Source organism: Typopeltis vanoorti, unplaced genomic scaffold, assembly GCF_054136105.1.
Source record: "Typopeltis vanoorti isolate ZY-2024b unplaced genomic scaffold, IOZ_Tvanoo_1.0 HiC_scaffold_24, whole genome shotgun sequence".
NCBI classification, from domain to species: Eukaryota; Metazoa; Arthropoda; class Arachnida; order Uropygi; family Thelyphonidae; genus Typopeltis; species Typopeltis vanoorti.
This window is the reverse complement of record NW_028328064.1, coordinates 76,606-101,998: the sequence shown is the minus strand read 5'-3', so window position 1 is coordinate 101,998 and position 25,393 is coordinate 76,606. Positions and strand designations below refer to the sequence as shown.

The following is a 25,393-nucleotide window of genomic DNA, read 5'->3' as shown; positions in this document are numbered from 1 at the left end:
AACATGTTCAACTGCAAATCATACACTTTATACAGCTACTAGATTAATTTAATTCACTTTTTAACAGTACTGAGAGGATTTAAAAGCATAATCCTATTTTTTATTAAATAGGAAAGTGAAATTACTATAGCAAAATGTTAAGTCATTCAATACAGAATAAAAGAACTGCCAAACAAATTACTCACTGACCTCACAAATAATAAACTACTATATGTATGATGCAATAGCAAATAATATTTTGTGTAAAATTAAATAAATCAGAAGGCCAATATATATATATTATTGAAATTAGGATTTACTCGGGATGTATACATTTATAAAAATAAATTTAACTGACTAGAACCCGAGAAAGTATAACAAAAACCTTTAATACATCACGACTAGTTTCATCGGTGCTCCGACTTCTTCAGGTGAGAAATGAAAAACATAAGATATAAAAATAACAAGGTAAAAAACATGGACTTTCTCATCACTTCCCACCTCAGAAACTGGGCATCGTCTCCACCCTCGCCCATCGAGCAAGATGTCTCACTTCCACAGAAGAAGACCTTCAAACAGAGCTTAACTTCCTGAAAAACACCTTCTTAAATAATAGATATTCGTCTCGTAACATCACTAAACGTTTGAGACCACGCCAACATCCTCGACAAGAAAATGATTCCAACCCTATCACTCATATACAGTTATCATTTATCAGCTCTCTTATCCCAAAACTAGCTAAGATTTTGAAGAAATTCAAAATAAAGACCGACTATACTACTCTGCCAAAACTTCGTTCTTTTCTGAGTCGACCAAAACCAAAACACAACCAACTGCATTTTCCTGGTGTTTATAAAGTTTTGTGTGACTGTGGTCGACCTTATTTTGGCCAGACAGATAAATCTGTTTCACTTCGTCTTGAGGAACATAGACGTGACATCTCTTACAGTAGAACACGAGCAAGCGCCCTTTCCAGTCATGTCCTTTCTCGGCAAACTCTAACCTTGAAGAACAGCCACATCAAGTTGACTGGGAACGCACTACTAATTTATATACAGGGTGTTCGGGATAAATTTGACATATTTATAATTAATTATATTTTTCCGTAAGTTACATGTATTAACACACACTTCTCTTCATTTAAAAGTTTGGACCCTTCTTCATTCATATACAAGATGTCAGAAAGGATGGATAGCTGGAACCCACCTGAATCATGGAAGAGAATAACTTGTATCATGATGATTCGTGCCCGCCATCAAAATAAGGATATTACGACTGCTGCCCAATGCTCCCTGAATACAGTAAAAACAATCAGGCATGAACTAGAGACTTGCAATGGTGACTACGAGGATGTAGCAAGAAGAAAGATCCCTAGCAGACGATCTGATTGCGTTCGTACAGCAGAATTCCTCGCAAATCTGCAGGAACAGGTGTTGAAGAACCCTGGCATTGGAATTCGGGCTTTGTTCGTGGAGTTGCTAACTGTAGTCAAGCCCTGGATAACAAGGGTAGCCAATGGTAGGCCGTATGTATGGCAGCAGGATTCGGCCCCTTGCCACACCTCTGGGAAAAGTCAAAAATGGTTGTCTGAAAATTTCTACGACTTCACCAGTCCAAATGTTTGGCCTCCAAACTCCCCAGACCTTAACCCCATGGATTATTTTGTATGGGGCGCAGTTGAAAAAGACACCAATCGCACTTCCAGTAATACAAAAGCCCAGTTAATGGATAAAATTAAAACAGTTTTTGTGGCCCTTCCCAGGGAGACTGTAGCATCAGCTTGTTCGAGGTTCCGAAGCAGAATTGAAGCTGTGATCGATGCTAATGGTGGTTATTTTGAGTAAATCTTGTTGATAGTATTGTAATTAACTCTGCCTGTAATGTTTTTTTGTCAATTCATTAAATTTAATAGATACAAAGAAGATTTTCTTTTTCCTTATGAAACTGTCAAATTTATCCCGAACACCCTGTATATGCAAGAATGAATTCAAAAGAAGAATTATTGAATCAAAAGAAATAGTTCTGGACCCTTCACATTTGAACAACAATCTGAACTACAATTTGCCCAATTCCCATAGCACAGTAATCTAGTACTGGCGCTCTAAAATTAGCTATCGCACACATTCAACTCATGCCAACGGTAGCACGCAGTCACCTATTCAAATATGACTGTTACTATTCTGCTTTTTATTAAGCTGGAAAGTCCATGTTTTTTACCTTGTTATTTTTATATCTTATGTTTTTTATTTCTCACCTGAAGAAGTCGGAGCACCGATGAAACTAGTCGTGATGTATTAAAGGTTTTTGTTATACTTTCTCGGGTTCTAGTCAGTTAAATTTATTTTTATAAATATATATATATATATATATATATATATATATATAGTAAAGGTGGCTAAACAAAAAATTTTATTTTAGATTCTAAACACATGGTACCTGCAAGAATTATACAAACATTCCTATTTTTCTTCAATATTATATTAGTGGCAGCAAAGCAAGGTGTAAAAAACAATGAAATAGCATATGTTAAATAACTATCATTGTATAAAATAATGGAAATGAGGCATTTACAGTTAACTGACAGTCAGCCTGGTGTTATCACTGGCTATCGTATCAACCATTAATCAGTTTGATTTATTGTACCACAGAGCACCCAAAAAATAATCAGGCAGACCACAAACTGACAAAAAATGGAATTTACTAGTGCTGAAAAGAGAGTTATGCTTTGCTTGGATTGGCTGAAGCAATTATAGCTATGAGGCTAATATATAATATCTAGTAATTGTATGTTCTCTGGTTGAAAAACCGTCGCTTCCATATGAAACAGCTAATTTAGCTTTAGCTGAAATATAGCTCAAAGGTTCTCCTGCTCATATATTGTATTTGAATCCAGATCTTTCCAGAGTTTTCAGGTGATCATTAAGATACTGCATCAACCAGGAATTCAAGATATTCATAGCCGAAGAGGTTTGTTGCCAAAATTACATATGCACAGTTCCATTTTCAGAATACTGCATACAAGCCAATCATCACTCTAAACAATGCTCAGAATTGAATTAGACAGAAAGATAAACAATTTACCAATTGTTAACTGGATGAATTACATGTATTTTGCAATATGTGTCAAACTGCATCTTTAGTGTAAGTAATAAGTATTAAGCTCAAATTGCACCCATGTCTAAAAACATGACAATCAGCTATCACTCCACAGCTAGATGACTGCTTAGACATGTAACAATTGTCTATTAGAAATCTTTAAAGGTATTTTTTTTTAATGCTGCAATTAGAGATATGTATATTTAATGTTTTAAATTTTGAAAATCGTGATGCTCCTATATTTGATATTAAGCAAATAAAAAAAAAAAAGCAAGAGTAAGCTCACAGTTATTTCTGTTCTACATCTGATGATGCTTTATGTTTTAAAGCATCTGATGATGCTTTAAAACATAACAGCCAGTACTCTATGTTGCTGGATTACTATGTATATAAACAAGTTTTATGTTCCTTTTGTTCTTTATTTTTGACTCTTTTAAATTCTTAGTTTAATTCATTTTTTATTAATAGTTGATTCATGTTTTTTTTTTTTTTCTAATCAGTATGTCTATGCTCAAATTATGTTTTTCATCTTTGAATACCTCTTAATTACATAGCATCTCAGGTTGATCAAGTCCTGTTCCAAGTATTATATATTAACAACAAGTATTGCTGTTGTTGTACTTAAAACCTTTGATTTAAGTAATGATTTCTGAAACTTTGTTTACCTAAAGTTCATTCATTCTGGTTTAAATTAGAATACCTGTGAGCTCTTGTTTGATCAAATGTTCATATCTGAAGCTATTTCTAAATAAAAGTCTAGTACTGTGCCAGAAAATCCTATACTAGTGTTAACTCTATAAGTACAGACTTGTGAGGCTAGATGTAATTTTGGTGATTAAATTCCTGTTAAATGATATGGTTATGCTTCTTGATATATGCTGGGATGAGATGAAAGCAGTCTGTAGTTATAAGCAAAAAAATTGAGATGTTTATTAAGTGGCTGACAGGTGAATTTTCTTAGGCTTCAGGCAACATAAGATCAAGATAATACACTTCATATTCCTAATACAATGGGAAGTGTATTATCATGATAATACACTTCCTATTATATCACCTCAATTTTATGCACCACATACTAGTAACATAACAACAGGTATGTACTGGTAATCTTTTCCAGTTAACTTCCAGTCTAATTGCAAAAGACTGTCTTTTGGAATTAATTCTGCATCTCTCCAGCTCTATCAACCAGTCTTTTTTTTTTATTTATTTTGAAAATTAGTTTAAACCTCCCTTTTTCTGTTAGAAGATCTAGGTCAAAGCTACTCTTAGAATTTCTCCTCTATCCAGTATACATATCCAAAGCATTTCCACAATCTGCATCTTTTTATTTCACTGATGATACTTTGATACTTTTTTGGCTCTTGTATATCTCATTTGTTACACATTACAGTCAAAATATTTTCACCCACAATGTATAACAAATATTTTTAATATTTTATGAGAATGTTGTTTGAAAACTATTTAATTTTACTTCATGTTTCTTTTCAACTTTCATGTCTCTGTTCAATATAATATGGCCTTCACATTGCTATCAAAGATCTTTGTTTTGGTTTAGTATGATATCTGAAACTTCCATATATTATTCAATCTTTTGAAAGCCATATTCGCTTTTGTCCATCTGTTTATATCCTTGTCAGTTCCATCTTCAATATCAATATTTGTTTGCATAGATAAAATTCTTTAACTTCTGCTGTATGTTGGTCTACTTTAATTTCTTTCAGACATTTCTTGTTCAATTTAAGAACTTTTGTTTTATTCATATTAATTTCAAGTCTAACTTCTTCGCATTTGTATATAATGCTTTTCATTTCACTTGTGCATCAGTGTGTTTTGATGATATTAAAACTGCCATCTGCATAATCTAATCTTCAAAATGTTGAGGTTCCATTTTATTCCTTTATACTTGTAACTTTTTTTTTTTTTTTTTTTTGTAATGCAATCAGTCTATGTTAAAAAGTAATCCAGACATCAAGCAATTCTTTGTCAGTCTCATCTCAAACCATTCTGGTGCTGTTTGCCATGCAAACATTACTTACTTTCTTTGTATATCTTTTACTTTTCTCACATATTTATCAGAAATCCAGTTTCTAATAATAGCTTGAAAACTATTTAATTTTGCTTCATGTTTCTTTTCAACTTTCATGTCTCTGTTCAATATAATATGGCCTTCACATTGCTATCAAAAATCTTTTTTTGGTTTAGTATGATATCTGAAACTTCCATATATTATTCAATCTTTTGAAAGCCATATTCACTTTTGTCCATCTGTTTATATGGTGCTGTTTGCCATGCAAACATTACTTACTTTCTTCGTATATCTTTTACTTTTCTCACATATTTATCAGAAAACCAGTTTCTAATAATATCCATAATGTCTCTCATGAATGCTGTCAAAAGCTTTGGGAAAATGTATAAAATTTAGGTATAAGGAGGTTCTAAATTTTATAACTTGTTCAATGATATTCATTAAAGTAAAAATATGCTGTATAGTACTTCGACCTGTTCTAAAACCAACTTGTGATGTTTTAAATTTTTGTCTATTTCACTTTTAATTCTATTTATCAAGAAATGACAGACAAATTCCCCCTCCAATTTTCACATTTGATGATATTTGAATATGATTATCACTGCTTCTTTCTGCTGTCTGGTATCTTTTCACTCTCTGACATTCTTAAAGATCACTTACAGGCTATCAGCAGCATTTCTTTAGTTGATTTAAGCATTATTACCATATGCTCTCCACAGCCCCAAACTCAACATCACCAGAGTTAAAGATCGGTACTATCAATGTAAGAAGCCTGAATGGCAAAGAAATGGAGCTAGCTGAGGAATTAGATAAGTACCAGATCGACATAATAGGGGTGACTGAAACAAAAAAGACCAAAACTGGTGATATCTTTCTGAGCAATAAATACAAAATGTTATATTCAGGCTATGACAATCAAGGAAAAGAAGGAGTAGCCATAGTGTTCAACACAAAATACGAGGCTAATCTTCTTGAATGGCAGTCAGTCTCAAGCAGAGTAATGTGGGCAAATATGAGAATGGGGAACTGGACAATGAGACTTATTTGTGCCTATGGTCCCATAGAAAGTTCTACTAAGGTAGAAGTGGAGGAATTTTTTGAGGCTTTAGAAAAAGCAACTGACACAATGATCTAAATAGCAGAGTAGGAAATGATTGTGAGACATACAAAAATATTTTGGGAAAATTTGGAGAAAAGAGCAAAGCTAATAATAATGGCAAATATCTGTTGGATTTCTGCTCAGGACATGGACTGGTTATTACTAACACCATGTTCCAACATAAAAATGTGCACAAATTCACATGGAGAGAAGAGGCTAGGAATAAGAAAAGTCTCATTGACTATGTTATTGTTGATAGTGATGTTTTCTCCCTGGTGCAGGAAACCAGAGTGTACAGAGGATTTGAAATTGGAAGTGATCACTATTTAGTCTTGAGCACGATAAAATTGAATTTCATATTGAAAAGAATAACATGTAAGAAAGTTTTAAGGCGAATAAAAGTTGAGCAGCTCTCAGATGTGAACTGTAGACTAAAATACACAAAGATTATTGAAGAAAAAATGAAAGAGTTTGAGAACAGGAATCAAACCTTGGAGATTCAGTGGCAAACTCTGAAGAAAACATTGGTTGATTCTGCCAGAGAGGCATGTGGTGAGGTTGTCTGTAAGGATAAAAAAAATCAGAAGTCCCTGGTGGACACAGGAAGTTAAAGAGGCAGTGAAGGAAAAGAAGAAAGCATATCAAAAGTTCCTGTCAAATAAGTCAGCTTGTGCTCTTAGAGAATATAGAGACAAATGCAAGAATGCTAAACACTGTGTAAAACTAGCTAAACAAAAGTCATGGGAGGACTTTGGCAAGAATATAGAAAACACATATCAAGAAGGTGGCAAAATATTCTGGAGGTTGTTGAAGAAGCTTAAGAATGGAGGAAAGAGTGCTGTAAAAGGAATTAGAGATGATAAAGGTGACATGAAAATGGGAAAAAAAGATATCCTTGAAGTATGGAGTAATTACATTGAAAAACTGCTAAATGAAACAAGCAGTGATGACAGCACAGTGGTAAAAAACACTGACCAGGCATGCAGTCAGGAATACATATCCATACTTGAAGTAGAAAAAGCCATCAAAGGCTTGAAATGTGGAAAGGCAGCAGGAGTAGATGATATTCGACCAGAAATGCTGAAGTATGGTGGTATAAGAGTCTTACAGTGGCTGCACTGCATAGTTCAGAAAGCCTGGACAGAGGGACGAATTCCCGATGATTGGAGTAGAGCTCTCTTAGTACCCATATATAAAAAGGGAAATAAAACTGCATGTGAGAATTACAGAGGTATTTCCCTACTGAGTGTTCCTGGCAAGATCTATGCAAGTATACTTGAGAAACGGTTGAGAAGAATTGTGGAAGAAAAGCTTGGTGAAGAACAAGCTGGATTCAGGCCAAATAGAGGCTGTCAGGATCAGATCTTCACTTTACGACAAATAGTTGAGAAAGCATGGGAATATAACAAAGATCTGTATTTAAGTTTTGTCGATCTGGAAAAGGCATATGACAAGGTGCCAAGAGAGAAGCTATTCAATACGCTGCAGTTATATGGTGTCAATGGGGCATTATATCAAGCAATACTTAGTCTTTATTTGAGTTGTAAGTCAGCAGTTAGAATTGAAGGAAGTACAGGAAGATGGTTTAATGTTAAATCTGGTGTGAGACAAGGATGTACATTATCCCCTCTGTTATTCATTATCTATATGGATCACATTATGAAGGAAAGTGGTATTAAACATGATATCAAAATTAGAGATGTTAATGTCAGCTCTTTGCTTTATGCGGATGATGTTATACTTCTAAATAAATCTGCTACAAGTCTGCAAGATTCTCTGACTAAAGTGAATAGCTGTTGTAATAGATATGGTATGAAGGTCAGCAATAAAAAGACAAAGACAATGAAAATAGGCAGAATCATTGAAAATGTCAACTGTGTTGTGAATGGAGAACCTGTGGAACAAGTAAAACATTTCAGCTATTTAGGCACGATTTTTACTGAAGATGGTAAATTAAATATAGAAATAGACAACAGAATCAGGAAAGCTGGTATGGTGGGAAGTCAATTGAATAAATTCATATGGAATAAGAGAGAAATTAGTCTGAACACTAAATTAGCTGTATACAAGACAGTGTTCAAACCAGTTTTAACTTATGGATCTGAGAGCTGGGTCAGAAGTAAAACACTTGACCAAAGACTAGAGACCACAGATATGAGAGTCCTGAGAAAGATTACAGGCATGAACAGATGGCATCAATGGCAATATCATATTAAAAACGAGGATGTTAGGAAAATACTTAACATTGCAGCATCCAGGAATGCATTAGCAGAGCTAACCTCAGGTTGTATGGTCACTTAAACAGAATGGGCGAGGAACGATTAGCAAAACAAATGTTCTCTGCCAGGTTGGCAGGAAAACGACCCAGAGGAAGACCAAGATATAGGTGGATTGATACGGTACGAAGTGCCTTAGACGATAGAAATATAAGATCTGATAATGTTGGAGTCCTGACAAGTAACAGACAAATTTGGAAGAAAATTGTAGATAGGGAGTTAGTAATGATGTCAATTTTTCATGTAGTACTATCATATCTTATATACCCCTTGAGGGTACATTGCAGGAATTTGATGATGCTCTCCACAGCTATATTATTGCTGCCACATGCTCGAACACAACTCTCACATCCATAACTTAAAACTGATTTGAAATACTGCTAGTTTAGTGTTTCGGCTAATTTTTCTCTATTCCATATAAATTTATATAACTAACTCCCCATAGCAAGCTTTGCTTATTTTGTTGTTATTTCTTTTATGGTTACACGGTGGTCAGCATTCATGGTTAAGAATTTAGGGAGTCAAAACACAAAGGAAAGCTCAATACAAGAGGACTTTAGAAATGTTTATTGTAGTTCTGTTTTTTAATTTATTTTTATATTTACTTTTTTTAACTTTAATTTATTATATTTTTTAATATTAATTTTTTTCCCACTAGAGGTCAGGCTAGATAAAAGATTAATAAGCAGCTTAGATTCATTTTACCTTTGTAAAGCGCATGTAGCTTGTTTTCTTATACATATTTTTCTGATGATGACCTCAATACAGAGGTCAAAACGTCAATTGTTATGTTCATAATATTAAGTAAAGTAATTATTTTTAACACGTGTGTTTTGTCTCCCTGAATTCTTAACCATGAATGAGTATTTCGATATTTAATTTCTGTACCTGAAGGGTGAGAAAGTGAAACTCTTCAGTATTTTACCTTGATATGATAAAAATGAATTAAGAAGAAGGGCTATGATGGCAAACGATTTGATGCATAGTCTGTGTAGAAGGAATGGATGCAAGTTTTTGGAAGTGTTAAGTGAGTTTGAGGGAAGAGTGGATTTGTATAAGAGGAACAGCCTACACCTGAATGCGTTTGGTACAGAGACGTAGCTAAGGGAGGGCAGAGGGGGCAGTCCACCCCGGGAAGCACTTTGAACCTTTTTGAACTTTTGCAGTTAATTCTTCAAAATTTTCCAAATATTGTAATACTACTGTGAATTTTCCTCACAGGTGCTGTAAGTGTTGCTAGTTGTAAGAGGAGTTTCTCTAAATAAAATTGATTAAGAATTACCTACATTACTATAAAATAGACTTCGCCAATGTCATCGGCAATTTTGATAACAGAAAAATAACATTTTAGAATGTTGAAATTAAAGTTTTACTTCAAAAATATGCGCACTGTTTTAATTTATTTCCTTATACGTCGTTTTGACTTTTTGTAGTATTTTTGGTGTGTATTGAGATAGGGGGTGGAAAATTCAGGGACCGCCCCAGGAAGCAAAAGCTCTAGCTATATAACTGATATGAGGCCTAACACAGAGAGTCAGGGAAACTAAATTATAAAGGGAGAAATGGTAAGAATGCGAGTGTAAGAGCGACAATGTTATATAACTATGTTAATGACGGGAATGGGCTTTGTCATGGAAATGTTGACAAGGAGAGAACGATTTTGACTTTGCATTCGTCAAGTTCAGACCCATTGAATGCGTGCAAAGATGTCTACATGTATAAGGCACTAGAGAAGGATAAAGATCTGCAAGTTGCCCAACTGTGTCATGGAGACTGCAGTCAAGAGTATACAAAAGAACACGCATGTACATTATTATGTCTGTACATGAATGCTAGGAGCATCAAAAACAAAGGAGTAGAGTTTGTTGCCTTGGTTAATATGTTGGGACCTCAGACTGTAGGCATTAGTAAGACCTGGCTATCAGACATACTGGTATCAAGAGTAAAGGATATACTATTTTTAGGAGAGGAGAGAAGGGAGGTGTGCTGCTAATGATATCAGATGACTTGAATCCAGTTATAGTTGAGACCTATGATTGTAGTAGTGCTACTACTAACAGTATTTTACATGACAGCGAGTTTGAAGCCATCTAACAAGATCAATTACATAACGGGGTGTTGTTAAACCTGGTAGATTGGTTAGTAGTGATTAAGAAATGCATCACCAAATAGACAAGATGAGTGCGAAAAGAATAATCATAATGGGAGACTAATTATTCAAATATTGATTGCATAGCAGTAGAATCTCATGAGAAGAATGAAAATGCATTTATTGAGCTATTGTGGGATAACTTCCTCAAGCAGAATGTGACAAAAGGAGCTCAAGGTCAAAGAATGTTAGATTTGATTATAATGTCAGAGGGTGTTTCAATTAAAGATATAACTATTCTGCTTCTGGTTGGTGACAGTGATCAGGCAGTACTCACTTGGGAAGTGACTAAGTTTATGAATGTTCCATTCAGAAAAGGTTATATGCTGAACTAAAAAGCAGGAAATTATGACCAACTGAGGAGTATACTAAGTTCAGTGGAATGGGATTGGTTGATGGATGGCAAGAATATCGACAGTGCATGGGAAGCATTTAAACAATCTTTAAATGATGCGATATCGGAGTGTCCCGAGAGTTCGAAGAATAAATAGGGTAGGAATCAAATGTATGTGTAATCTTATTAAGCAAGAGATTCGTAAGAAAAGGATGATGTGGAAGCATTACAGTGTGCATAAGGATGATGTGCATTATGAAAATTATAAGCAGCAGGCTAGAATAGTCACAACTGTTGTATGGAAAGAAAAGTATGAAAAGAAACTGGCTCTGTGTGTGTGCTAAAGACAACTCACAAAAATTCTATCGACATGCTGCAAGTAAAAGAAAGAATGAATATGAAAGAAGGATTCTTCTAAATGCAGATGGCGTGAGGGTTACAGATGTAGAAGAGGTTGTTCAACTAATGAGTGCCCATTTTGTTAAAACTATCAACCTGGTGTACTCGACATTGAACTCGCTGCTACCTCTTCACTGGATGAAGAAACTCAGGTGTATGAGGACGAGGTATTAGAGCTGTTGTACAAACTGAATAAGAATTCCGCACATGTGAATTTGAGCACATGTGCTCAAAGAGTGTTCAGCTGAACTGGTTATTCCTTTGATCAGGCTGTTAAATATGAGTCTCAGAACAGGGAAGATTCTGCAGGAATGGAAAGAATGTATGGTAATTCTATTGCACAAGGGTGGTGCAAAAACCGATATATCCAACTATCGACCAATTAGTATCTCAGGAGTGGTTGTAAAGATTTTGCAAAAAATTGGTTAGAGCTCGCATTCAGAAATGGGTTGACAGTGAATCTCTACTTTGCAATGAGCAACATGGGTTTATTTAGGGAAGGGTCATGTTTTAGCAACTTGCTCACATTCTATAACAATGTTATTACCATTGAACTAGACAAGGGGAATAGATAAACCATGATACTTTTGGATTTTGCTAAGGCTTTTGACAGAATACAGCGAATGTTGCATAAATTGGAGAATATGGGTTTCGATTATAGAATATTAATGTGGATAAGAGTATGGCTGACCGACAGATATCAAGAAGTGGTATATGGGAGATGTGAATCTGCAAGATTTAAGATAACCAGTGGTGTACCACAAGGATCAGTGACTGGTCCACTGTTATTCAATCTATACATTAATGATATTGGGAAGGATTTGACAAGTGACATACAGCTATTTGCTGATGATGTAAAGATAGGTAGGATAATCAGGAATGCTGTTGATATGCAGTATTTCCAGAATGATTTGAATAGGCTGGAATTGTGGGCATGGGAAGATGGATGTCAGTAAATGTAAAGTCATTCACTTTGGTGTGATTAGATATCCGATGTTGTATTATATTGGTGGGATTATGCTTGAAGAAACTGATGAGGATAGGGATCGTGGAGTGTTAGTAGATAAGAAGTTGAAGTTCAGGGGCCATGTAGCAAAGATTGCAAATACAACTCAAAAGATAATTGCAATGCTGAAATGAACGTTCACATGATAAGGATGTCATTTTGCCTCTTCACAAGGCCTTGATAAGACCTCACTTGGTCTATGTGCACAGGTCTGGTCTCCGTTGTGATTTGGATATATTAATGAGAGTGCAAAGGAGAGTGTTAAAAATTATATCAGTATTATGGAATACTGATTATGAAGACAGATTGAGAATTTGTAGATTGCAGACACTAGCAAACAGGAGAAAGAGGGGGTGATATGATTGAGACTTGCAAACCTCTGAAAGAGTCTACAGGATTTCAATCAATGGAATTTTTCAATTTATGAAGGAAGGGTGGGGAAAGGACAAGAGGGCATTCTTGGAAGCTGAGATTGAATGCTGCTAAGAAGGGGGTGAGGGCTAGATTTTTCTCTCATAGGGTGGTGTGACTGGAATAGATTGCCATTGGATGTTGTGAGTGCAAGCAGTGTGAATGAATTAAAAAAAAGTATGATAACTGGTGTATGTGTGTGTAGTATGTGGCCTCCCTCAATGAGAACCGACTCCCTGAAGGTCTCTCTTAATAATAATAATAAAATAGATGAAATATTATATTTGTTCAATAAGCCCTCCATTGAGACCGCAACTGAAGTTTCCTATATTTCTGCTTATTTTCACAGTTTTGTTGAAGGAACATAGGAACAGTTTTGGTGAAAATGGGCCTTTTTTTTTTTTAAAGTTGATTTTCATACCAGATTAGTTACAGCCAGATTATTCAATTTAGTTAGAGAATCACATAGACTCGCACTGGATGTATTTAGGAGTACATCATCTGCATAAAGCATAGAGCTAAATTTGATATTCTGATTCTTATATTAGGTTTAATGCTACTTTCTTGTGAGAGTGGAGATAGTATGCAGTCTTGCCTCGCCACTGATTTCACATCTAGCCCATATTTCCTTCAATTCTAACAGCTGACATAACTTAAATACAGACTATGCATTGCTCAGTATAATGTTCCATTTACCGCATATAGTGTTTTGAAAAGTTTTTTCAAGATAGCTTGTCATATGCCTTTTCTACAAAACTTATGTAAAGCTCCTACTCATATTTCGATGATTTCTCAATTAATTATCGTAAAGAGAAATTCTAATCTTGGGAACCTCTATTTGGCCTGAATCCAGCTGCTGCTTCTCCAAATTTCTCTTTCACAATTTTTCTTAGCCTCCTTTCAAGTATGCTTCCATAAATCTCACCTAGGACACACTTAGAAGAATAATTCCTCTATAATTTTCACATTCAGTTTCATTCCCCCTTTTTTTTTTTTTTTTTTAATAGATGGGAGCTAAGAGAGCTCTGCTCTAATCATGTGGAATTTGGCTTTCTGACCAGGCCTTCTTAATTATGTAGTGCAGTCACTACAAAACCTTTATACCTCCATACTTGAGCATTTCTGGTCAAATATAATCTACCCTAGCTGTTTTCCACAATTCAAGCTTTTGATAGTTTTTTTATACCTCATGTATCAATATGGTCTTTTTTAACTACTTTTGTTGCTGCTAGTTTTATTTATGTCATTCACAGTAATTACTTCAGACATGTGTAGAACATCCTTATGTTCAAGCTTTCATGTCACCTTTATCATCTCTAATTCGTTTTACAGTACTCTTTACTCAATTTTTAAGATTTTTCAATAGCCTCCAGAATATTCTGTCACCTTCTTGGTTTTATCTTCTATATTCATACTGAAGCCTTCCCATGATAGCTATTTTACACATAGCTTAGCTCTTTTACTTCTTTTTTTTTTTTTGTATTCTTTTAGGGAATTTACTGACTTATTTGCTAGGAACTTTCAGTGTGCTTTCTTCTTTTTCAAGACTTTAACTTATTGTGTCCACTATGGTGTTCTTATTTTTCTATTACCCCACAGCTGAATCAATCAATATTTTCTTTAGAGTTTGCCACTGAGACACCCAGGTTTGGTTCTTACTTTCAAACTGTTTCATTTTATCTTTAACCTCCCTGCTGATCGAGGTGGATAAAATAGATCACTTTAGCATTTTTCATGGATCAAAACTTCATTGGCATTCTGTTGTGTCCCAATTTACGATTTCTACTCTAATCTTACAAATTCCTTTTATCTATATTCTTCTAACTTCTATGCCCGAGATTTTACCAAAACTTATACCAATATCTAAGTTATTGCTCCCCGTAGTACCCCTAATATTTGTATTTATACTGCGCCTTTGGGGATATTTAGTTTAGGATATTACATACATAAACAAGGAGAAAGAACTCAAATATATCTGAAAGAGTAACTATTGCAGTCGTGACACTTAACTCGATTCTCAACTTAAATTTTCCGCGTGACTAAGTACAATATTTTCAAGTGGTTATCAACTGCACCATTTATGTTGTCATGAATAGGGAGAAAGTCAATCTCGAATATATCTCTTAGTATTTAAATATTATTGCAGTCGTGACTCTTAATCTCTTTCCTCAACATTAAATTTCCTGCGTGATTAGGTACCATGATTTTAAGCGGTGCATTGGATTAGCAACATCAGACAACTCTTTTATCATTGAACAAAAGGTTTATTAAGTTTCTAAACATGGTACAATTCAAATACTAAACTAAAATACTTACAGATTAACATTAAATTATTACAAGCAATATGGCTATTTGTGATTATGCCGCCATACACATTAATTCATAAATTCACCTGATGTGAACAAATTAGATCAATTCACACTATCTGATTATTCATACTGAAGTAGATTAACAAATCATTCACTGCTAACACATACTTGTGACATTTAAATTATTTTATACATTACATTAGGCATTCAATTATTAGGATACGTAATTACTTAATTCACACTATTCCGTTATACCGTTATTTGCACTAACACACAATTATGTCATTTAAATATCTTGTGTAATATAACAGACATGCAAAAATACCTTAGGACTCTTAATCATTCACAAATCTTTAACACTAGTCAATCTACACATAACACATTCTATCATATACTGAAGTCCTAGTATAACTTCAACAGTTCTGTATTGGAATCACGATACTTTTCACAGACAAATTTCTAGCTAACATAGGTTATGATTTACAGTATCTTTCTTGAGCTCTTCGTATGGGCCTTTATTCTTTTCCAAACGAACCTCTGGTATTACTTCTCGTAACTCTGGAATACTTTAACACACATATATTTGCTCTACTATCAGCAACGAGGACATCGATTTCTTTACAGCTTTCTGCTTTGCGTAGTTATCGCTAGCTTCGAAACAAAGAAGATCCCTCCTTTTCTAGGACTCTATGGCAATTTTTTCTTTGCTTCCTACTCGGAAAAACGGGAATCGAAATCCCGCTCACTTTCGTTTCCGTGTTGTGACGAGGAGATATCACCCCTGTCGCCACTCAGGAAGACCCTGTGAACTCCACCGGAACCAAAATCAAACTCCAAGGCCAAAAGCGACTATCCAAAAAAGAGTGTTCTCTCTGGGGGGTTACCAACCCTTTTATATCTGCTCTCCTAACGGCACCTTTTCTTACTTCCTTTCTCCTCCTTCTACTTGTTTTTCTAATCATCGACCAATTAGGGTGGCGTTTTCCCGCCAAGCGTCATTTGATCAGCAAGCCCGTTCTCGATGTTTCAATCCGGGGATCGGCCCTAAGCGATAGCTTTGCTTTTCTTGTGTTAGCCTGACTTAATCCCCTTTCAAACTTTTTCTATGAATTCTACTTAATAACTTAATCTCTCACATAACGTATTTTATGACTCACCCCTTTCTACTTATTTACTTAACTCTCTCATTTTTAATCGTATTACAATATTAATCTATACTTTCCTTTGTTAGCTACTTATTTAGTTAGAATTCCTTATTTTAAGTCATATTACAATATTAATACATTCCTTCCTTTATCAGCTACTTTAACAACAACCCTTACGTTTTATACATATTACTGGATGCAAGAAATTTTCCATTAAATAATTCATTTTTTTATGCAGGGGTTTTAATTTATGATATTTATTCTTCATGTTACACCATGATAGCTGGGAATACTATATTCCTAAGATATCAGGTGTAACAATTCTACCTTTTATCATGTAACAACCCTCCTCTACCATTAATCTTTTAATGCCAATTTTAGAGCCATTAGCAGATTAACTGTAGTAGAGCAACTTTCGTGTCACTTCATGTGTACCATTTTACCTGGAATTTCCTTTACTGTCCTTCAATATTTGAACTTTTTTGCTGTACAATTTATTTATCGTGCCTAAATAATCAATCCTGAAATTGAACACAGATCAGTTTTTGCAATAAATTTATTTATTAATAGTAAATTTGTTGTCTTTTATTCTTCAAATCAGTGCAATGGAACAAGACAATTTGTTAAATTAAGGGGATAAAAATCCCTTATTTTATTTTATCCCTTATTTTACAGCCAGTATGTGAAACTCTAAGATCAAAAACTATGATCCAAGAGTTTCATGTTGAAGAACTATCAGCAAATCCAAGCTTAAGTGACCACCTGGTAGTACCACACCAAGGCAACTCGAAGCAAAGGTGGAGCAAGCTCCCTCACTATCCTTGATATTTTCTCATAATGTGAAAACACAGCTCCTAGGAGATGTAATACTGCTTTACATTATGAGGAGAGGTCACTACCCAGACCGGTTTCAACCTTTTTTGAGGTCTCGTCAGTGAGTAGGTAGACCTGGATGATATTAAAGTTTAAGTGAAAAGAACTTACATACCTTCACTATACGAATGCCAGAAAGGTGTGCCCATATATATTATATTATAACTAAGATGAAAAGCCAAGTGAGGGAGGGAGCTTGCTCCACCTTTGCTTCAAGTTGCCTTGGTGTGTACTACCAGGTGGTCACTTACGCTTGGATTTGCCGATAGTTCTTCGGCATGAAACTCTTAGATCGTAGTTTTCGATCTAAGAGTTTCGCATACTGGCTGTAAAATAAAATAATAAGGGATTTTTATCCCCTTAATTTAATTAACTTTGCCAGAAAAAATAGTCATTTGGCTTTTCATCTAAGACAATTTGTTGTTTCATTTTACTCATAATATAGAAGTATTTATTTTTTGTGCAATTGCAAATGTTTGCATTGAAAAGCAAATTTTTTTAAATAACATTTATTGAAATATGAACTTTCATTTTCTTCCCTTGCAAAATACCACGAGTCATCACAGTTCAGTTTTAGAAACAAATTTTTCTGTTTTTATAAACAACAAATGATGTTAAATTGCATTACTCAGTTTCCAATTGTGGGACAATTTTAATATTTAAAAATTTATATCCAATGATTGCTTTCACCTAAAATTGTAACAGATGATTTTTTCTTTTTCTGTAGGAGGTATATTACTATAATTATCTAGTGCTTAACTACTGTAGAGATGCTGAAAATATATGAAGGATGTCCTATATCAGGGGTTCCCAACCTTTTTGGTCCCCGTACCACCTTGGCTTTTAGTAAATTATTCAGTACCCCCTATCCATTATAATAAGAAATAAATTCTCAAGTTTACCATACAGATTCAAAGAATATAAGAAATAAACAGTAATTAAGTTTTCATAAAAGATTTATTCGGTAAATAAATCAATTACATTATCATAAAATTGTAAAATCTTTATTAAACTGCAGTAAAATCGACTAGTGAGACCCTTGATTCTGTTTCTTATCCACCAATTTTATTCTTGGTGCAGTTTTGAAATAGATACTTGCATATCATGTTCAGGCTCCGGTCTGTTTCTTGTTTTGGACTTGATTGAAAACAGAACTGAGAATCCTGATTCACATAGATAAGTTGTTATAAATGGAATTATAGCCATGTAAGCACGTTTGGTGATAACGAGATATGCTTCTCCAAGTGTACACCAAAAATTTTGTAACTTCATTGATTGGAATTCAATTCGGAGTTTCTTGTTATTGCGGAGATCAATTAGCTCGTCTTTCACTGGGTTGTTGTCACTGATTTTTTTCTAAATCAATATGAAAAGGGTTACATATCCAGACTTCGTTCATTTGGTCAGGAGGAATTATTCTTGCAAGTGCCTCTTTCAAAAGTTTTTAAATGCAATATAATGCTATCATGCACTTTCTGTTTTAGTTCATATGCCGGATCTGAAGTGATTTCATCAAGAGATTTGAAATTGGCAAAGTTACCTAACTCCACCCTTCTTCCCCAGAGAGTCAATTTTTCTTGAAACGATTGTATCTTTTCTTCAGCCTCTGCGAGAATGACATCTGTACCTTGCAGTGAAATATTCACAGAATTAAGAATTCCAAATACATCAGAAAGATAAGACAGAGAAATCTCAAAGTTTGGATCTTGGAAATATGAAGCAAAAGCAGATTCTTTTTCGACTAAAAAAAATTTCGATTAAATTTCTAAGTTCAAAAACCCTTCCTAAAACATTTCCTCTGGATAACCATCGTACTTCTGTATGAAGCAGCAATACGATATGATCTGCTCCAACCTCTTCACATAAAGATTTAAACACACGGTGATTCAATGCTTTTGCTTTGATAAAATTCAAAACTTGAACAACAACATTCAAAACAGCTTTCAAATCATGTGGAAGTGTTTTAGATGCTAAAGCATACCGGTGAAGGATGCAATGGCTTGTAAAAATCTTGGGTTGATTTCTTTAACTAAAGCAGTGAAACCTGATTCAGAGTAATAAATCCATGGTCATGAAGTGTGATATTCTTACCAAATCGTGCTCATTTTATTCTAAATGAGGACTCTGACTCGTTAGAATGTTCGGGATGAATATTCTGAATATGCTCGCTCAATTTTGATGGCTTCATACTGCCATTGCTGAATATCTTCGAGCAAATGAAGCACTGCAGCTTTTGCACACCTTCTTTGTCAAGCACAAAAGTAAAACCATATTGCACATATGAATCTTGGTAACAATGTTTCTATGGAGTGGTCATTCCTTGGTCTGCAAAAATAATATTTTTTTTGTATATAAATCCTGATCTAACCTTTCATTTTAAAAATATGCTAAAAATGAATTATATTTTAACGTATTTAAATCTTGATCTACCTTTCATTTTTAGAATAGGCTAAAAATAAACTATAAGCTACTTACGATTAGATTAAAATTTAGTCAACAAAAGTAATTTAGTTAACCTATGTTTATCACTAAAACATGTGTACTGTGAGCATGTCAAAATGAAGCAGTTGGAGTGTGTACCTGGTACACTGTACTATATGTACCTGGTGCTATATGGTACACTGTACCATACAGTACGTCACGCGTATGCAGTGCAGATGCCTCGAGGGAGCGCCGATCTGGCAAGTTCACTAGCTATCTTGAATCTTAATCAGGTATTTTGAGTTTTCGGACCCTGCAGTAGGAAAAAAGTCTATGCAACCTCACTGTGTCCGTGTTGAAAAAGAGACCTGAAATGTTGCTGGTGTTGCTGACAGACAGTACCAACATGGAATAGCCTGGAAATGTTGATAATATAATATTTTTGGAATATATTAATAGCATAATATACTTATTTACCTGCTATTCACCGTACCCCCTGTAAAAGCTTCGTGTACCCCCAAGGGGTACTGGTACCCTAGGTTGGGAACCCCTGTCCTATATGGACTGATTCAAAATTTATGCTTATTTTGAAGATTTCCAGTTGCAATGCCATCCCCCCCCCCCAAAAAAAAACACACCTCTTTCTCCTCTCCTAAAACTGAATTATAAATAACTACTCTATCTAATTTTCTACTGGTTTGAAAATTTTCACAGATAGTATTCAAAATCTATTACTTCTGTGGAAGCAGATACGAATTTCGAAATGTCTTGTTTCATAAATCAGTTGTTTAGCTGTCTGCTGAAATTATTCTAAGTTTCAGAAATACTATACTATATTTTCACCATCTCTAACTGTTTATATGCATGCCACAAAAAAAAAAAAAAAAAAAGTTCAGCAGAGTTAGCTTTTCTTTTTTTCTTAAAAAAAAAAAAAAAATCCAAATACTGCTACTTTAACTATTGTTGGTTGTCATTTCGGAAATAATCTATGCCTTAGAAATACTAGATAATAATCCTCTCAGCTGAAGGAAAAGGCTAGATGCTTAGATTACTCTCACTGCTATTGAGAAAGACAGGAGAGAACACTTTCCTAGAAGTTACAATAGAGTCGAGCAGTAGTGTTGAATATATCAGGAATGTCTTGTTTCATTATCAATTGTAGATTAGCAGATATACTAAACAGAAATACTGATATTTCTTTTACAGGCTGATACAGTATTAATGTCAAAAATATTGCTTAATTTATAATAATCAGTTTTATTATCTAAAAATTATAAATATTATTTGATACAATTATCTTGGAAAAAAATTTGAATTTTTTGAAAAAAGGTGAATATGAGTTACATAATTGTTTAACTTTGAGGGGTTACTGACATTTTCAAATTGCAAATATTTCAGACAATTTATTTTCAAACCCATTTACAAGACAATTGTCACAAACATAAATCACTTGGGGAACATGTTCATATATTTTAGTATATAAAATAGTAAATCTGCAGCAATTTTTTCTTTGTACTGCAAGCACAATCACTGGTGTCGAGGCTAACTGGTGAACGGTCGTGCTATCGGAGAGCTCCTCAGAGATTAGTGTTTTTTGTTGATTTATTGGTGTTTTGGATTCAATTTAATGGACTTAAGTGTTTAATTTTGGTATATTATTAGAGCTTTATTAACGTGGTTAGTGTACTAAAGTGTTTTATAACATAATCTATGTCGGAAGTCGCCGCTAGATGAATTCGTAATGAGTAGTGTTCGTGCAAGCTCCAGATAAGATAAGTATCATTTTCAGTTATCGATACAAATTACTTAATATTGTGTAGTTTTGTTTTGTTTGCCTTGCGTATTTTAGTGCGTCTATTTTTGGTGTGTTATAACGTTTAATTTGACAAAACACGTTACAGATAAATATGGCACCTGTGCGTAGGAAAATGGCGGCCAGTAATGAAGGTTCGCCATCGTTATCAAAGAACGGTAACATAAAAGAAATGAGTCAGTGTACTAGCTGTGAAATTACGCTTTGCGAAGTGCGGTCGGAGTGTGGTTAGATGATGATAAAGGTTTGAATGTGTGTAGAAAATGTAGGGAGAATGCGGAATTGAAGTGTATTTCGGATCGTGAGTGTGATATTTTTGTCAACCTTCAAAATGAAGGAAATAGGGATATGACAAGAAACGGCAAGGTTGTACATGAAAATTGTGAGAGTGTGAATGTAGAAAGTGTGAATGATAGTATAAATGGTTTCTCAGAGAACAAAAAAGATGAGATAGATGCATTGAGTGAGATCGCGTTGTTGAATAGTGCGATAGAAAGAGCAAAACAGCAGCTAGAGTGCATGAACAAAAGTAGACTGAATGAACCAAGCAATAATAAAAGGTATGACAGGAAAAATAGACGTATGAATGTGAACATGAACAAAATGAAGGATAGAGTGCTGTATGGAGACTCGTTAGTACGAGGTGTGTTAGTAGAGGATTTGACAAAATCGTACCAACCTAGTGCGACCATAAAGGACGTAACTGCGTCTATTAGAGAGCAAAAGGAAAGGGTGAAAGAAATGATTGTTGTGGCAGGTACGAATGATTTGAAAGGAGATAAAATGGAAATGATAGAAGACCTGAATGAATTGTTTGAGGTAGCAAAAGAAAAGAGTGAGAGAGTTAGAATGATTAGTCTTTTGCCACGGTATGACAGTGAAATGTTTAAAAGGAGGGCTATAATTGCAAATGACTTTATGCGTGGGTTATGTATGACGAGTGGTGTGGAATTTGTGGATGTGTGGAGTGAGTTTGATGGGCGAAAGGATCTATATAAGATGGATGGCTTGCATTTGAATGGTTACGGTGTAAGAAGACTTGAGAAAGTGTTGCTGAATGTAGTGGATGTGCAAATTCAGGGAAACTAGATTTGTTAGGGGGGGGGAGTAGAGATACAGTCCTTATGGAGGCAGTTGAATGTAAGAATGAATATAATATGCCAGAGCAAATAAGGACAACAAATCTGAGTGGGATAGTTAATATAAGGCATCAAGGTGGGGTAGGGGCTAATGGGGGTCTTAAATTCATGTACACTAATACTAGGAGTATTAGGAACAAGAAGGAAGAGTTTTTGGCCATGGTTGGCACTTCCAGACCACAGGTTATAGGTATTAGTGAAACATGGCTGACTGTAGATGATATAACTAGTGGGATTGAATGTGATGGGTATAGTGTGTTCAGGAATGACAGAGAGAATAAAATGGGGGGAGGAGTATTGTTGATGATAGCTGATGAGCTCCAGCCAAGGAGAATAGAAGTTGAATTGCAGGATAGAGAAAAGAGCACATTTGAGGCCATTTGGTGTGAGATTGTGACTAGCAGAATTAAATATACAATTGGGTGCTGCTATAGACCAGGTGATGGAAAAGATGGTGGTGACAGTATGCACAAGCAAATAGAAGAAATGGGTGGAAGGAGGGTGATTATTATGGGAGATTTCAACTATGGTCGCATTGATTGGAGTGAGGAGAGGACACACGGGAGGAAGGAACTGGATTTTATGCGGTTATTAAGGGATAACTATCTGCGACAGCATGTAATGGAAAATACTAGGGGTCAGAGAGTGCTTGACCTAGTAATTACATCTGAGGATTTGGCTGTAACAAATATGACCACATTGCCACCAATCGGTGAGAGTGATCATAGGGTCTTAACTTGGGAGGTGGCTAAAGGTGTAGAATTTTCAATTAAGACAGGGTACATGTGGAATTATCGGGCGGGAAAGTATGACAAGCTTAGGAGTTTGATTGGTTCAGTGCCATGGCATGTACAACTGCAAGGACTAGAAGTTGATAGTGCATGGGAGGTAGTTAAGAAGTGCTTGCATGAAGCAATGGCTGACTGTATACCTAGAGTCCGAATAATAAATCAAGTAGGGGTTAAATGGATGAATAACACCATTAAGCTTGAGTTGCAAAAAAAGAACCAACTATGGAGGGAATTTAAGGAGAAGGGTGACCAGCAGGCACATGAACGGTATAAAGCGCAGGCCAGAAGGGTGACGAGTGTGGTAAGAAAAGCAAAAAAGGATTACGAAAGAACATTGGCCATGCAGGCTAAAGAGAATCCTAAACAGTTTTTTAGATATGTAGCAGTAAAAGAAAAAATGTACATGGCAGATTGATTTTAAAGAATGCCGATGGTAGGGAGGTAACTGAATCAGTTGAGATAGTTGAGTTACTGAGTGAACACTTTGCAAAAGTATATCATCCAGGTGGTGACATTGCAGAAACGAATAAACCAGTAGATTATACGGGAATTGTGGTTAATGAAGTGGAGGTGAGTAGTCTATTGCATAACCTCAATGTCAATACATCTGTGGGATTGGATGGTATACCAGCTCGTGTTGTACGAGAAGCAGCTAAAGAATTGTCAGTACCCTTGACCATTTTGTTTAATTTGAGTCTCGGGTCTGGGTTAGTCCCGAGCGGGTGGAAAGAGGGGAAAATAGTTCCACTGCATAAAGGTGGTTCCAAGACTACTGTTGTAAATTACCGACCGATTAGCATATCAGGAATCATTGTCAAGGTCTTAGAGAAAATAGTCAAGAGGAAAATACAAGATTGGATAGAAGAAAATGGGATACTGTATCGGGGACAGCATGGTTTTGTGAAGGGTAGGTCATGCCTCAGTAACTTGCTCACGTATTATAACACAGTGACGGCTGAACTGGATAAGGGTAATGGGTTTACGGTGATTCTACTGGACCTTGCCAAGGCCTTTGACAGGATTCCACATGGAATTCTAATCAGTAAATTGCAGCATATGGGAATGGACATAGCGTTGGTGAGATGGATAGGAGGGTGGTTGACGGAGAGATATCAGAGAGTGGTTTACTCGGGAGTAGAGTCCACAAGACGGCCTGTGACTAGTGGTGTGCCACAAGGATCTGTTCTTGGACCACTGCTGTTTAATTTGTTCATAAATGATATAGGAAATGATCTGAGAGGAACAGTACATTTGTTTGCGGATGATGCGAAGTTGGGTAGGGCAATAGTGAATGCAGATGACGTCAAAATTTTGCAGGATGATTTGGATAGATTGGAGGTCTGGGCTAAAGAGAATGGATGTCAGTTTAATGTGGCAAAATGTAAGGTTATGCATTTTGGGATGAAAAGATTGGCGGCAGTTTACTGCATTGGTGGAACCCTGCTCCAGGAAATTGACGAGGCACGAGATTTAGGAGTGTTGGTGGATAAGGAATTGAAATTTAGGGGACACATTGCAAAAGTGACCAAAATAGCTCATCAAATCACTTGGTTGCTGAAGAATACGTTGACAAGCAGAGACAAGCAGGTTATTGTTCCTCTCTATCGAGCCTTGATAAGACTCCATCTAGACTACTGTGCTCAGATTTGGTCACCTAGGTTTCTTCTTGATGGGGAGGAGGTGGAGAGGATCCAGAGGCGAGTGACCAAGATGATAGCAGGTCTGTGGAATGAGCCGTATGAGAACAGGTTGAGGATTTGTGGGTTGCAAAAATTGGTTGATAGGCGGAAGAGGGGAGATATGATTGAGACATTCAAATTACTGAAGGGTTTCTATAAAATTAATTCAGAAGATATTTTTGAGAACAGGGCTGGTTGTGGGAGGACTAGGGGACATCCATGGAAACTGGGCAAAAGTGTGGTTAGTAAAGGTGTTAGAGCTGGGTTCTTTACTTTTAGAGTAGTGAATGAGTGGAATGCGCTCCCTGAGTCTGTAGTGGATGCTGTGACAGTGAATGAGTTTAAGGCGAGGTATGATAGATACTGTATGAACGTCAGATAGTTGTGATGAATATGATTTTGAGGACTCCCTCGATGAGTCTAATGACTCCCTGGAGTTGCCTGTAAT

The 25,393-nt window shown here is 35.4% G+C and overlaps 1 protein-coding gene across 1 annotated transcript in view; it reads right to left on the bottom strand.

Annotated features, from left to right (window-relative positions):
- Window positions 1–25,393, bottom strand: part of LOC150092161 (putative divalent cation/proton antiporter TMEM165) — a 169,214-nt gene that overhangs the window by 68,448 nt on the left and 75,373 nt on the right. The gene's annotated exons all lie outside the window — the stretch shown is intronic.